The following is a 14,729-nucleotide window of genomic DNA, read 5'->3' as shown; positions in this document are numbered from 1 at the left end:
TGCCCGACCGAGACTCGAACTCGGGACCTTTGCCTTTCGCGGGCAAGTGCTCTACCATCTGAGCTACCGAAGCACGACTCACGCCCGGTACTCACAGCTTTACTTCTGCCAGTACCTCGTCTCCTACCTTCCAAACTTTACAGAAGCTCTCCTGCGAACCTTGCAGAACTAGCACTCCTGAAAGAAAGGATATTGCGGACACATGGCTTAGCCACAGCCTGGGGGATGTTTCCAGAATGAGATTTTCACTCTGCAGCGGAGTGTGCGCTGATATGAAACTTCCTGGCAGATTAAAACAGTGTTCCCAACAGAGACTCGAACTCGGGACCTTTGCCTTTCGCGGGCATAATGGTGGACATTAATATGTCTAACTCATCCAAAAGTGTACCATTGAGTTCACTGGTGAGGCCAGTACTTCTCAGGAATATTCTTGTTCACAAACCTTTGCCTCACAGATGCGGCTTTATGAAAGAGTGAATTGTGATGCAGATGCGAACAATACTCATCTCCGAACTGTTCCTCTGCTGCACTCACTACACAATCGTTTAAAATGTGTTCATATCATACCGCATTTAGCGTTTTCTTATTTGCAGTAAGGGGACCACACCCTAACCACGAGAATGATCCCCCTGTCTTAACACTACCTACTCTGTTCTTTATCGTTGCCACTACACATGATGCTAAATAACGTTCTCGAGCCATTAGGGAAACCCAAGGTCTTCCATCAGATTCATCACTTCAAATCACCTGTTTCCAGTCATCAAGTGTCCATTGACGCGGTTCTTCATCCTATCTCATGCGGCAATTAGCACTGACTACCGAAATATGTTGATTATGACGAGCTCTACCATTGTACCTCAAACCTTTAACTTCTCTAGACCCTGTCATTGCGCAGTGTGGACAGCTAGTATTACTTTAAATCATTCTTTCCACTAATTTCATCTACCTTTCACCTCCACTCTTGGTAAAGCTCTATAGTACATGTCCATGGAACATGATGTCTGCCTGGTCTTGCCTTTGCTGTGGATGTTCCTTCATATTGACAAATTATAATCTTATTACCAACAATAGACTTGCACGACTTTAGAAGGGTTTAAATATCCCTGACGAATCTGTTGCTCAGGTGGCATGGTATGACTAGTCCACTCTGAACACGGAGTCACTGAGTTCTCCTGGCAGATCCATTCTGCTGTAATGACTTCCTAAAGGGCAACACAATAATCACTGCCTCTCATAACAACAGGGATAGGAAGCCTGTTGTTAAAGGTGGGGGAAAAGGTTGGGTGGTGAGGAGGACTGGAGTGTGGTGGTATAAGGTTGGAGGACTGATACTAACAATGGGGTAGAAGTGACAGTTGGGATAGATGATCGGATGGAGAAGAAGGCAGTTGAAATGTGGTTGGGAAACTGGGTAGTGAAAGAAATTTGAATAGGTTGAAACATGGTTCTGGATAAATGGGGGAGGAGAGAAAGATACCTTATGAGCTGGAGTGGGTGGGATGGTCACAGAGCTGGTAAATGCTGAGACAGATTTCATGATATGGGAGTGCAAAATGGTGGAAGTTACCTTGGCAGAGTATGTGGAATGTGTGCAGCACAAGGATCAGTGGAATGTGATGGTATACGTGTGACTAAGGAGAGGTAGGAATTTGTTGAGTTGGAAAAGGATCTTTGCGGGAAGAAGTAAATGGATGTGGAAATTGTGGCAGAGTACACAGTGTTCCAGGATCTGGAAGTTAGATAGCATGAAGATCTATTTGGCATTCACGCAGCAGAGGATTGGTGGGATCAACGCTCTGTACATGCGCAGTACAGTGGATGGGTGCAATCATCAAGTTCAGCCCGTTAGCAGCTTTAGTCTGTCACAGGCTTTCTGTTGGACAAGTAACTGGTGATGTCTCTTCGTTAGTTGCCAGTCGATTAGCTGGGTTGTACAGGCATAAATGGTATAGTAGAAGTCATGGAGACAGAAGGTGTGGGTGGTGCTTCTTGTAATTATTGCCTGGGTTTTGGAAGGGTTGATCTTGAAAAGCCACTGGTTTCACCAGCAGGTAATCTGACTGAAGTGGATTTGCAGTGATCATTAATATTTCGGGATTGTAGGACACAGACTAACGAAAGTGGTGTCACTAGCATAGTGAAGGAGGTGTAATGGTAAAGGTGGTTTGGGCATTTCAGCAGTTCAGAGAAGGTAAATAACATGAAAGAGAACATAAGCTTGATGCATGCAAGCAGCAGGCTGGAAGATGTGGGAATTGGCTCTGATAATGGTGACGATAATGAACGATTTGAGAGGAAGGAAGCAATAAGGCAGAGGTGGACTTACTGGTGTTCAACTAGCTGGGTAGGAGGGGGGGGGGGGGGCAGGGTCCAGTTAGGCGATGAGGTGCAGGAGCTCGTCATTAGTAGAGAAGATAGGCCAGAAGTCACCCTTGTTAATGCGAAGGAGGTGGTGTTTGTCCACATGTTGAGGGACATGTTGGCAGAAGATGGATTCAAAGACCTTTCTGGACAGTGAGATGACACATATGGGGCAGTAGGAGAAGCTGTCAGCAGGTGTTTAGTGCAATTTGAGGAAAAGTAAGTCTTTGGAGATTTTCAACAGTTCAGGGTACTATCCTGTGACGATGATTTGGTGTATAGGGTTGCAAGGGTGACTAGAAAGGAAACAGTGCATTCTTTGAGGTGTCCATAAGAAATGCGATCTTGACCAAGGGATGTGTTGCGTTTCTTGCGAAGTGCTTGTCTTAAATCAAGTGCTATGATTGGAGTAATTTGTTTGTGGCATGTTGTTCAAGTACTGGAAGCCTGGAGCCAGAGGTGGGACAGCAGTGTTTGTGCATTCCATAGGAAGTAGGGAACAGGGAGTAATGAAACTGAGGCCCATCAGGGATGAAGGTGTCAGATATTATGCGGAGTAGTCAGGTTTGCTTAGGATGTGAGATAAGAGATGATTGTTATGAAGGACTAAGTAGTGATGGATGGAATAACTGCCAGTGAGTCGATGGAATGCTTTACAGTACTAGAAAGAGTTAATGGGAGTGCAGCGTCGAGTCTTGTGCAAATATGGCGCTAGTCCCAAAGTGTTTCAGCATTTAGTAAATGGTTGATGTGTCTCTTCATTTCCCAGGGGCGAACAAGTGTGCCCTCGTCACGTATCCTTAGGAAAGAACGATGTCAGCTACAGAATTCTCAAAGAAGGAGTAGGGGTTGTAGGGGGAGTGTGGGGTGCTAGGTATAAATGGCCACAGTAGGGATGTGGGTGGATATTGCTTCCTAGAATGTTGGCTGCAGGAAGGTTCTGGCGGTGGATATTGTCAGGTTGCCAGAATAGGCGTTCGAGGTGGTATTGGAATCATCACAGATACCTTGTGGATGGTGATTGGGGCCGGGTGCATGGGTATGAGATGTGTGTAGGAGATAGTGAGACGAGCAGGTAGGTGATCACTTCCAGTTGGATTGAGTTCTGCATTGAGACGTTCATAGATAGTAGGATGACATATGGGGTGGTGTTGCTTTCAGGATAGGTGTGCTGTGGGTTGGGGAAAATGTCTTCTTGGAGGGAGACTGTGAACTGATGCAGATGCTGGAGTTTCAGTAGGGGAAATCACTGTTAATAATAGAGGTGGATTCATGTAAATGTAAAATACATCAAGTAACATGCAACCAACAACGGAGTAAGTGTTTAACTGAAGTGACAATGTGTGGTGTAACGATCAGAAAGTGATAAATGCATATAATGGAAAGAATGACAGTTCTACAAGAGTGGCTGGCTGTACACATTTCCTGTGAGATAATGAATGCAGATATCACCAGTGAAACAGTAGTGCACCGCCTGGCGACTGAGTGCTGAACAAAGACATCTAATCAGTTCATAAGCAGTTTCAGGCAGACAGGCAGCCACTCACACCGTAACCCGCCATAAACCAACGGCCTACAGGGGCCAAGAGATGAATGGTGGTCACTTTCTACATTGGTTAGTACTGTATTTCTTTTCATCTGCTGTGTTTATTTCTACCCTGGAATTCTGTTTTCCACGCCATTTTTATTTTCCTCTCCCTGTACTATCATTACAGGATCCATATACACCCTCAACCCAATGTAACATGATTTAAGTCTTGTACCACAGATACTCCTTCTGCTGTAAATATAATGCATGTTGTTGTCGTGGTCTTCAGTCCTGAGACTGGTATGATGCAGCTCTCCATGCTACTCTATCCTGTGCAAGCTTCTTCATCCCCCAGTACTTACTGCAACCTACATCCTTCTGAATCTGCTTAGTGTATTCATCTCTTGGTCTCCCTATACGATTTATACCCTCCACGTTGCCCTCCAATGCTAAATTTGTGATACCTTGTTGCCCCAGAACATGTCCTACCAACCGACCCTTCTTCTTGTTAAGTTGTGCCAGAAACTCCTCTTCTCCCCAATTCTATTCAATACCTCCTCATTAGTTATGTGATCTACCCATCTAATCTTCAGCATTCTTCTGTAGCAACACATGTCAAAAGCTTCTATTCTTTTCTCGTCCAAACCATTTATCGTCCATATTTCACTTCCATACATGGCTACACACCATACAAATACTTTCAGAAACGACTTCCTGACACTTAAAACTATACTCGATGTTAACAAATTTCTCTTCTTCAGAAACGCTTTCCTTTCCATTGCCAGTCTGCATTTTATATCCTCTCTACTTCAACCATCATCAGTTATTTTGCTCCCCAAATAGCAAAACTCATTTACTACTTCAAGCGTCTCGTTTCCTCAGCAACACCCGATTTAATTCGACTACATTCCATTATCCTCGTTTTGCTTTTGTTGATGTTCATCTTATATCCTCCTTTCAAGACACTCCCCATTCCGTTCAACTGCTCTTCCAAGTCCTTTGCTGTCCCTGAAAGGATTACAATGTCATCTACGAACCTCAAAGTTTTTATTTCTTCTCCATGGCTTTTAATACCTACTCCGAATTTTTCTTGTGTTTCCTTTACTGCTTGCTCAATATACAGATTGAATAACATCAGGTAGAGGCTACAACCCTGTCTAACTTCCTTCCCAACCGCTGCTTCCCTTCCATGCCCCTTGACTCTTATAACTGCCATCTGGTTTCTGTACCAAATTGTAAATAGCTTTTCGCTCCCGGTATTTTACCCCTGCCACCTTTAGAGTTTGAAAGAGAGTATTATAGTCAACATTGTCAAAAGCGTTCTCTAAGTCTACAAATGCTAGAAACGTACGTTTGCCTTTCCTTAATCTATTTTCTATGATACGTCGAAGGGTCAGTATTGCCTCACGTGTTCCAACATTTCTATGGAATCCATCTTCCCCGAGGTCGGCTTCTACCAGTTTTTCCATTTGTCTGTAAAGAATTCGCGTTAATATTTTGCAGCTGTGACTTATTAAACTGATTTTTGGTAACTTTCACATCTGTCAACACCTGCTTTCTTTGGGATTGGAATTATTATATTCTTCTTGGAGTCTGAGGGTATTTCGCCTGTCTCACATATCCTGCTCACCAGATGGTAGAGTTTTGTCAAGAATGGCTCTCCCAAGGCCGTCAGTAGTTCCAGTGGAATGTTGTCTACTCCCGGGGCCTAGTTTCGACTCGGGTCTTTCAGTGCTCTGTCAACCTCTTCACGCAGTATCGTATCTCCCATTTCATCTTCATCTACATCCTCTTCCATTTCCATAATATTGTCCTCAAGTACATCGCCCTTGTATAGACCCTCTTTATACCCCTTCACCGAGCGAGGTGGCACAGTGGTTAGATACTGGACTCGCATTCGGGAGGACGACGGTTCAATGCCGCGTCCGGCCATCCTGATTTAGGTTTTCCGTGATTTCCCTAAATCGCGCCAGGCAAATGCCAGGATGGTTCCTTTCAAAGGGCACGGCCGACTTCCTTCCCCATCCTTCCCTAATCTGGTGAGACTGATGACCTCGCTGTCTGGTCTCCTTCCCCCAGCAAACCAACCAACCTATACTCCTTCCACCTTTCTTCTTTCCCTTCTTTGATTAGAACTGGGTTTCCATCCGAGCCCTTCACCTGACCAAAAGTCTTGTTCCTCCTGCCACCGAACTTCACTAATTCCCACTATATCTAACTTTAACCTATCCATTTCCCTTTTTAGATTTTCTAACCTACCTACCCGATTAAGGGACCTGACATTCCACGTTCCGATCCGTAGAAAGCCAGTTTTCTTCATCCTGATAACGACGTCCTCTTGAGTACTCGCCACCCGGAGATCCGAATGGGGGACTATTTTACCTCCGGAATATTTTACCCAAGAGGACGCCATCATCATGTAACCATACAGCAAAGCTGCATGTCCTCGGGAAAAATTACGGCTGTAGTTTCCCCTTGCTTTCAGCCATTCGCGGTACCAGCGGAGCAAGTACAATTTGGGTAGTGTTACAAGGCCAGATCAGTCAGTCATCCAGACTGTTGCCCTTTCAAGTACTGAAAAGGCTGCTGCCCCTCTTCAGGAACCACACGTTTGTCTGGCCTCTCAACAGATACACATCCGTTGTGGTTGCTCCTACGGTATGGGTATCTGTATCGCTGAGACACGCAAGCGTCCCCACCAACGGCAAGGCCCATGGTTCATGGGGATGATATAATATATACATAAAGCGAATTCTGTGGTGTCACCGCCAGACACCACATTTGCTAGGTGTTAGCTTTAAATCGGCCGCGGTCCATTAGTACATGTCGGACCCGCGTGTCGCCACTGTGTGATCGCAGACTGAGCGCCACCACAAGGCAGGTCTCGAGATACGGACTAGCACTCGCCCCAGTTGTACGGACGACGTAGCTAGCGATGCACACTGATGAAGCCTCGCTCATTTGCAGAAAAGATAGTTAGAATAGCCTTCAGCTAAGTCAATGGCTACGACCTAGCAAGGCGCCATTAGTAACATTGCATGTATCTAAAGAGTCTTACTTGTATCGCCACATTCTCCAGATGTACCAAAAGGATGGATTAAAGTTAAGTATTACAGAAGCTACGTACTTTTCTTTATAGCAATCATTACATATCCTGTTTCAGACCTCACGCACCCTCTTTGACTTAGCGCGTGCCTGTCGGCTTCCTCTCATTGTGTCTAGGCTGTCTTGTCTAGACACAACAAATTCTATTATTGATTATATATCATTGCAATGGTGTAGTGTGACTTCACACAGACAACATTCAAAAACAGAATCAAACATGGATATAACAGAGAAACAACCTACATTTAAGAAAACATGTAACAAAATGCCTCTATTTTACAGTGAAACAGAAAATCCTCCCCCCCCCCCCCCCCCCGTTCCAAAAAGTTAATAAATTGCCTCCCGAAACTGCACTAAATGCCCTCAAAACTAATGTTATCCAGTATGGTAGAGCAGATGACTGATGTTAGCACAGAATACTTGTTGAGCAATCTGAGATGATTGTCCTGCAGGTATGCATGGTTCTAAGTTTAGAGCTTAAGATATTGATCCAAGGTGAAGACCTGTTACATCATCAATCGTCAAAATGCAAGCAGTAGATCCTAGGTGGTGGACGTGGGAATGTAAGTGCAAGCTGCAACTCTGTCAGTCCTAAATTTATGTTCCAGTTTCCATGGTTCTGCATTTGCCTAGCTTCACCACTCATCCCACTTTTCATGCAAGCGTACTAGCCATCAGTGCTTGTGCTCTGTACACACTAGTGAAAGGATGATAATTACTTCCGGACAGATATAACTAACTCTCACAGTTAGACGTCAGTGCTAACGCGTTCCTCGTTCTCTCAACATTTAGTCTTATTCTTATTATTATTAACATTATTCTCTACATATGCTTTTGTATGAGTTTTCGATGGTTCTCTTTTATTTCTCTCTCAGTTGAACAGCTCTCTGACGGGGAAATCGAGTCATTACGCAGAACTGTTTCCAGACAGACTTTCCACTATATATAATTTCTGCAGTGTCCCGAGTCACTAGAATTGGTAAGTGCATCTATTCTGTTGTTATTCTCTACGAAGGACAAGGCGAATTAGAGTAACAGTACACATGTTCGTGAGAAGCCCTCCCTTTATTGTAGGCATGTCATCAGAGCGGGATTTTTGAAAGCCCTCGATTTTATGACCAAATATGTCAGAATTCGACACAAATTACTTTAGCGTTCCATGTTCAAGAGTCGGTAGTCTGAATTTACTGCTGAACAACATCGTGACTCTGTGTGTGTGTGTGTGTGTGTGTGTGTGTGTGTGTGTGTGTGTGTGTGTGTGTGTGTGTTTGTGATTTTTTGGGGGGGGGGGGGGTTGGCGATGTTAACGTGTTAACGTAATCTAAAGAAGTTGTGCCAAATTTTATTCGACCTTTTTCATACTCCATTTGAAGGCTATTATTTACACTAAAACAGTACGGTGAAAATATCGGTTCTTTATCTTCAGTACTTTCGGAGATACCAAATTTTAACTAAAATAATGATAATATTTTTGATACTGCAAAACAGAGCTATGGATTGTAATGTATTCAGTTATAATCTAATTTGAAATAACAACCAAAATCACTAGAAATTTTTTTGCTTCCATTACAATAACTCGGTGACATAAGAATGTCTACTTCAAAAACTATTATCGCATTATGTTTCGTAATGTGAATGTTATGGAGGGAGTGTATGGGGGAGATACGTAAAATGAGGATGTTTTATTTTATTAAAATACTTTGTGAAATGTATCCGTGGGAAGCTCTTGTGCAGTCAGGAATCATGTAACTTATGTTCACAAATGGTTTTGTACAAAAGCAGTGAAAAAATTTCATGCCCCTGTACAAAATCACCCAGAAAAATGTTATGCGTTAAATCAATAAGAAATTCATTTCAATCGTACTTTCTGTTAAGACACAACTGTATTAATGACATTAGGTGCTAGTGAGCATTCATTTGAGTCAGTGGGGAGAGTTGAAAATTTGAACTAGACAGGGGTTCTTAACCGTGTCTCCTGCTTCCTGGGCAGATGCGTTGACCACTGTACCACCCAGATACTGTGTTCATCATAACAGCACGGACTACCCTATCAAGCCTCCCGTCAGACCCAAAGTCTCAACTCACCCACACACTGCTGACGTAGCGCCCCTTGCCCATTATCCTCATTACTCGTGGTATTTCGCCGATTCCCGTAAAAAGTCGAGTGTGCTGTGCACCTGCACTGAAGTGATTAACAGCTCATTCTCACATTAATTATATATGTATTGTCTGTTCTTTCAGACATTTCCGAAAGAACAGACACATTTTGATCCCGCAGCCATTACGAATCAACACACAAAGGAAATAATGACATTAGCTGCTAGTGGGCATTGATTTAAATCAATGAAAATTTGTAATTCCCGAGGAACCGAAACGGTATGTTGCTTTCTAGGCAGACGCATTGACCGCTGCACCATCCAGACACGGTGTTCATTGCAACTGCACGCACCACCCTAGCAAGCATCTCGACAGACTCTAATTTTCAACTTATTCACACACTACTGATGTAGTGCCGCTTGCCCATTATGCACATTACTGCTGGCATTTCACCGATTCCACTATGAGTTCGAACGTCGTATGTATCTGTACTGAAGTGAACAATCGGTCGTCCTCACCTCAACTATAAATATGTGCTTTATTTTATTTAAGTTAAATTATTTTCGTGAATTCAGAGTTTCTTTTATAGTGTGTCATCTTTAATTCTACTGGAAGACCCTGCTAAACCCGCAGGACAGGACAGGTAGTTGGAATTGTGGAAAGGGGTCAAAGTGAGCGGCTGTCGGTTACACTCTAACACATATAACTATATTTATTTGACCAAACATTACAGTACAATTTCTTGAACTTAGTTATCGACTAAATACGCCACACTATCTTATGCCTTAAGGGCACCACCACATTAATTTAAAGAAAAACGGCTAAAAGCCATTAACTTAAAATTCAAACGCCGAAAAGAATTTTAGAAAGCAGAAGGCCTCACTTTAAGTAAATTCTGTAATTTGGATGAAGGCCCAAAATCTAACACTTCAAAAGCAACAACCTTAATTTAATGACGGCTGAATGCCGATGATTTAAGGCTCAACTTAAAATTAAATAAAAAAAACACGAGGCAGAAGGCTTTATCTTCAATTAGGCTGAAGGCCCCAAACAGTCTGACACTCGAAAGACAAAGATCCTTAATTTTAAAACAGTTGAAGGCCCATGACTTAAAACACAACTAAAATAATCTTGAGTAGGCAGAAGACCCAAGGCCTTATCTTTAAACAATATATAAATCAGGATGAAGGCCCTAACAATCTAACACCTGACAAGCAAGTACTTAAATTTTAAAGCGGCTGAAGGCCCATGACTTAAAACACCACTAAAAACAACTTTAATTCAAAACCATCGGCTATGTGCCATACAAATACACACAACAAGAAAATAAGAAAGGGCAATGCAGCTAACGGCGCTCAGAACTTTCGGGGGTTGTCCAGCACTTGAACTACTAACGTTCACTTAGGTGAGACAGGCAGTCGGCCCAACCATTCTCGATCCGACGACAACCCAACCTACAGACAGTCGACGGACCCAATGACAAGGTTGCTAGCGTTCCACTCGACCAGCACACAACCGGGAGTTCAATTCAAACGTAAAAGTCATGGATGGCCGCCCACATTCGAGCATACATTAAGCTGTCGAACTACACACCATGCTGGACAGCGACAACACGGTGAGGAAAGAACACTGCCTAAATTTACGTCAGCGGCCCGGGGCAGGTAACCGGAACGATAACGGCCACAAGGCAGAAAATTCCGCTGGTGCACTTCAATTGCAAATAACCAAATACAGTTGGGCTCCACCGGACAGTGGTAAACCTGGGCCAACTCGAACACACACGTTATTGCTCGTGGGAATTTCCCAACAGCCAATGACGAGAACCAAATGGCACAATGTGAACAGTCTTGACTTGCTGGTAACTTAAATCCAAACTCAACTGTCGTGTCCAGGGCCGGTGAGCCATAGACCTCGTAGCAATGGGAACAACCACACACACTCCGACACTGCGTAGAGACCACCAGTGGGCCGGGACAAACTACGCCCTACAGAGATTTCCTCGCTGCTCCACGCCAGCTGACTGCCTGCCACACATCAGCACGGAGACAGCACTAAAATAACTGAGCTGTCGACATCACGAGCTACACATAGTTTCACGAACACTTGCGCGAAGGACTAGACAATACTAACGGCAGCGACTGTGCAATAACAAGAACGATTCGGCACATGCAGGCAACCCCTAAGCGATCGCCGGCAAATATACACGTCGTCCGTCAAGACGACCGACCGACGACCAGTCAAGCGACTCATGGCTGTACGGACCTCACTGCAGCCGCGCCCCACCTGTACGTCTGCCACTGGACTCGAATTCGGGAGGACGACGGTTCAATCCCGTCTCCAGCCATCCTGATTTAGGTTTTCCGTGATTTCCCTAAATCTTTTCAGGCAAATGCCGGGATGGTTCCTTTGAAAGGCCGATTTCCTTCCCCATCCTTCCCTAACCCGAGTTTGCGCTCCGTCTCTAATGACCTCGTTGTCGAAGGGACGTTAAACAACACTAACCTAACCTAACCTAACCTGTACGTCTGCCACGTCCTAAGTCAAACACTGCCAGGTCCGAACTGCCCTGCTAGCGCCTCTCAACTTACTGGCAGACCCGAACTAACCCCGAACACACGACAACCGGGAAGTAATAGAAATCAGCAAAGAAAATACGCCAGGGCTTATATCGATAAGCGCCGCTGTTGCCGCTCACATGCAGGCAATGTGGGAACTCAGTGAAACAAGTAACTGATATGAACATAACGAGGTGGTAATACAGTAAGAACAGAATGTCAAATGAGATGTGACATGAACACGACCCACGCACGGCTCAGCGAGTATTTGAGGGTTGGAGTCGTTCAGACTGGTTGCTTAAATTATCAGCGAGTAGGAATTAAGCATTCACCGCGCTTTGTGCAACTGTTCTGTGTCACTAGGAGTCACTCAGGAAGCCTCTTACTATACAGAGCACTGTAAAATTGCACCACACACGATAAACAAAATTTTATGCTTCATCAGATGTGTTATCGTAATTGCCAAGCGAATATAGTATTAATGGTTTTAATGAAAATTTGGAAATTTGAAGTAACATACGTTGAAAGTTACTTGGGTGTGAGCTTCGTGGTCATACTTCAAACTCCGTGTGGCGTATTTCGTGAACATCTCCTGAAATTATGATGAGCACTTCTTTTAAGAATATCACTAAAAGTAACTCGTGTACAGTTGTGACTTAATGACAGTATAGGTCGTGAAAATTATTTGAACTGGACTGGTAAACTTCTTGCTGCTTCCATAAAAAATGTATGGTGAAACTAATTAATTTGCACCTACAATAATTTTCACACCTAATAAAGACACGACAGCCATTTAACACTTGCTTTGGAGACAATAAAGTGTCATTAATTGAACTCTAACCTTCTCACGCCCGATATTTTAACTAAATTACAAGTACTTCTTCCAAGATCGAGTTATGCGGTCTGTTTTTGGCAGGTCTTTAGTTAGTGTTTCTTCAGTGTTGTTTTTCATCAACTGTGCCAATATCTACCAACGCTTAGAGAAGGGGACGTACCTTAAGAAGCCTATCAAGGTAGGTGAACTGCAATGTCAGAGGTGTGAACAACTATCCCGCCTCACCACATATTGTGCACTTAGCGTCCAATAAACATTAGGTTCAAATAAGTATGAACTTCAAAAGAAGCAGTGTAAAAACGCAGAAAGGAGAGGCCTATACGTGTGGAGATAGGTTTTTAACTGGAATAGTGGAGAAAAGCTCGGTGCAGACAGTGTGCACTAGGAACACTATTAGCCATGTGTCAAGAGTCTTCTGAAGTAGACAGAGCCTGAACAGACAGAGTATTATTAAAAAAAATAGGGGAAATTTCTTTTTAAATGAATAGAGTGGGTTCTAATATAAATGTACTGGATACTGGTATGAATAGCAGTATGAATAATAAAACAAATGAATTGGGTTTTGAAACGAACGCTAAATTGAGTGGGTTGGTTTCTGAAAGCAAACCATAATTTTTTAAGCACTCAGAAGAATTTGATGCTAAATTAAATCATTTTAAAGATGAAATTCCTTGGGAAATAGATCATAAAATTTCCAGTTTAACTTATTGTATGAAAAATTATCTCTCATAACTTAATGATAGCTTGAAAGGACAAATTTGTCAAGCGAAAACTGACTATAATGATCCTCAGTGCAAAGTGCGTTATGAGGACAAATTTGTCAAGTAAAAATTGACTGTAATGATGTTGTAACAGTGAAATGTGAGTTAACAAACCTTACAAAGGAAATTGCTGAAAATAGCTAACAGTTTGGTGAACAATTGATCACTGACTTAAATAAAGTACAAATAAAGGTAAATAATTTTCAAAACATTGTAATGATTAACTTCCAATTTTGGAAAATAGAATTACGGAGGTAAAAGGCAAATATTAAATATCTCGGATGTCAGTGAGCGTAAGAGTGACTAATTTAGAAACTTACCTGACACAGTTTAGTTCAGGTGTAAGTGGTGACTTGCATGAGCATGTCTCTAGACTAAAAAGATAGAACAGAGAGTAGCTAACACTAGTGGTCACGTAATATATAGTGGTGCTGCAGAATCATCTAAAATGGCATGAGTAACCTACAGACAATTTTAGAGCCTTTTGCATCTCAAGGAATTCTGGTGTGAATTTGAAGATTTGTTGCCTAGATTATGGAATGACAAGCAGAAGGTAGGATTTGTTGTGTTAGATGCGTTGGGAGAAGCTCGCATGTGGGGGAACTTAGCAGTAGACAAATGTGACAGCATAGAAAAATTTTAACTCTCCGTTTTTGAGATTATTGGGGTGAGCAAAAACACATGGAATTACTGTTTTTGGTTGGGAGTAAAGTATAACCCCAAGAAGTATATATTAAGAGGTTTGTACAGAACTGGCTAACACTTTGAATTACACGATTACCAAATTAGAAAGTGAGCAGATTATTATAGGGATGGATAATAAGCTGCCTTTGTACTGAAGGAATAAAATTATTTCTGCACCTAAGACTGACATCAGTAGGTGCAGTCACAATCTAGAGAGAGTAGAGTATCACCTGAACGAATAAGAAAAGGCAAATAGAGATTATAGGCCTCCTGTAAGACAAAACGAGGAAAGGATCGAATGACACGTAAGCCGAAAAGGAGTGCAAAGAGCAAACAACTATGGTGGAAGGTATAGAGCACGAGGAGGTTCTGCTGGAGGCAGATATTTTTAACAGAGAAAGAAATTACAATTAACAACATCAGCTGTCAGCTGAGTGAGCGGACCAATAGAACGTAATGCCAGAGTTAATAATGACAGAGTGGGCGATGAGGAAAACTAATAGCCGCCTGAAAATTTGCTAGTGTTTACAGACAGTCAAAACGTACGTTAAACCAATTAGCAAAACCCTTTGTAAGCAGACGAGATAAAAACACACTGCAGTAATTGTACAGCCTGGACAGCTATAAATTAACATAAATAAATTGAGAACTCCTCATTGTCGTATAGCACATTTCTGCGAAAGAAAAGATAAAAATTTGGATTCTACAAACTACGCCACAACGATACAGACGCTAGATAATGAATATTCAGTGCAGAATCGGAATGTAAACGAGCACTGCCATGCTAATGAGAATCCTAAAGA

The sequence above is a fragment of the Schistocerca serialis genome, chromosome 1 (assembly GCF_023864345.2).
Source record: "Schistocerca serialis cubense isolate TAMUIC-IGC-003099 chromosome 1, iqSchSeri2.2, whole genome shotgun sequence".
Lineage (NCBI taxonomy): Eukaryota > Metazoa > Arthropoda > Insecta > Orthoptera > Acrididae > Schistocerca > Schistocerca serialis.
Note: the sequence above shows the minus strand (reverse complement) of the source record.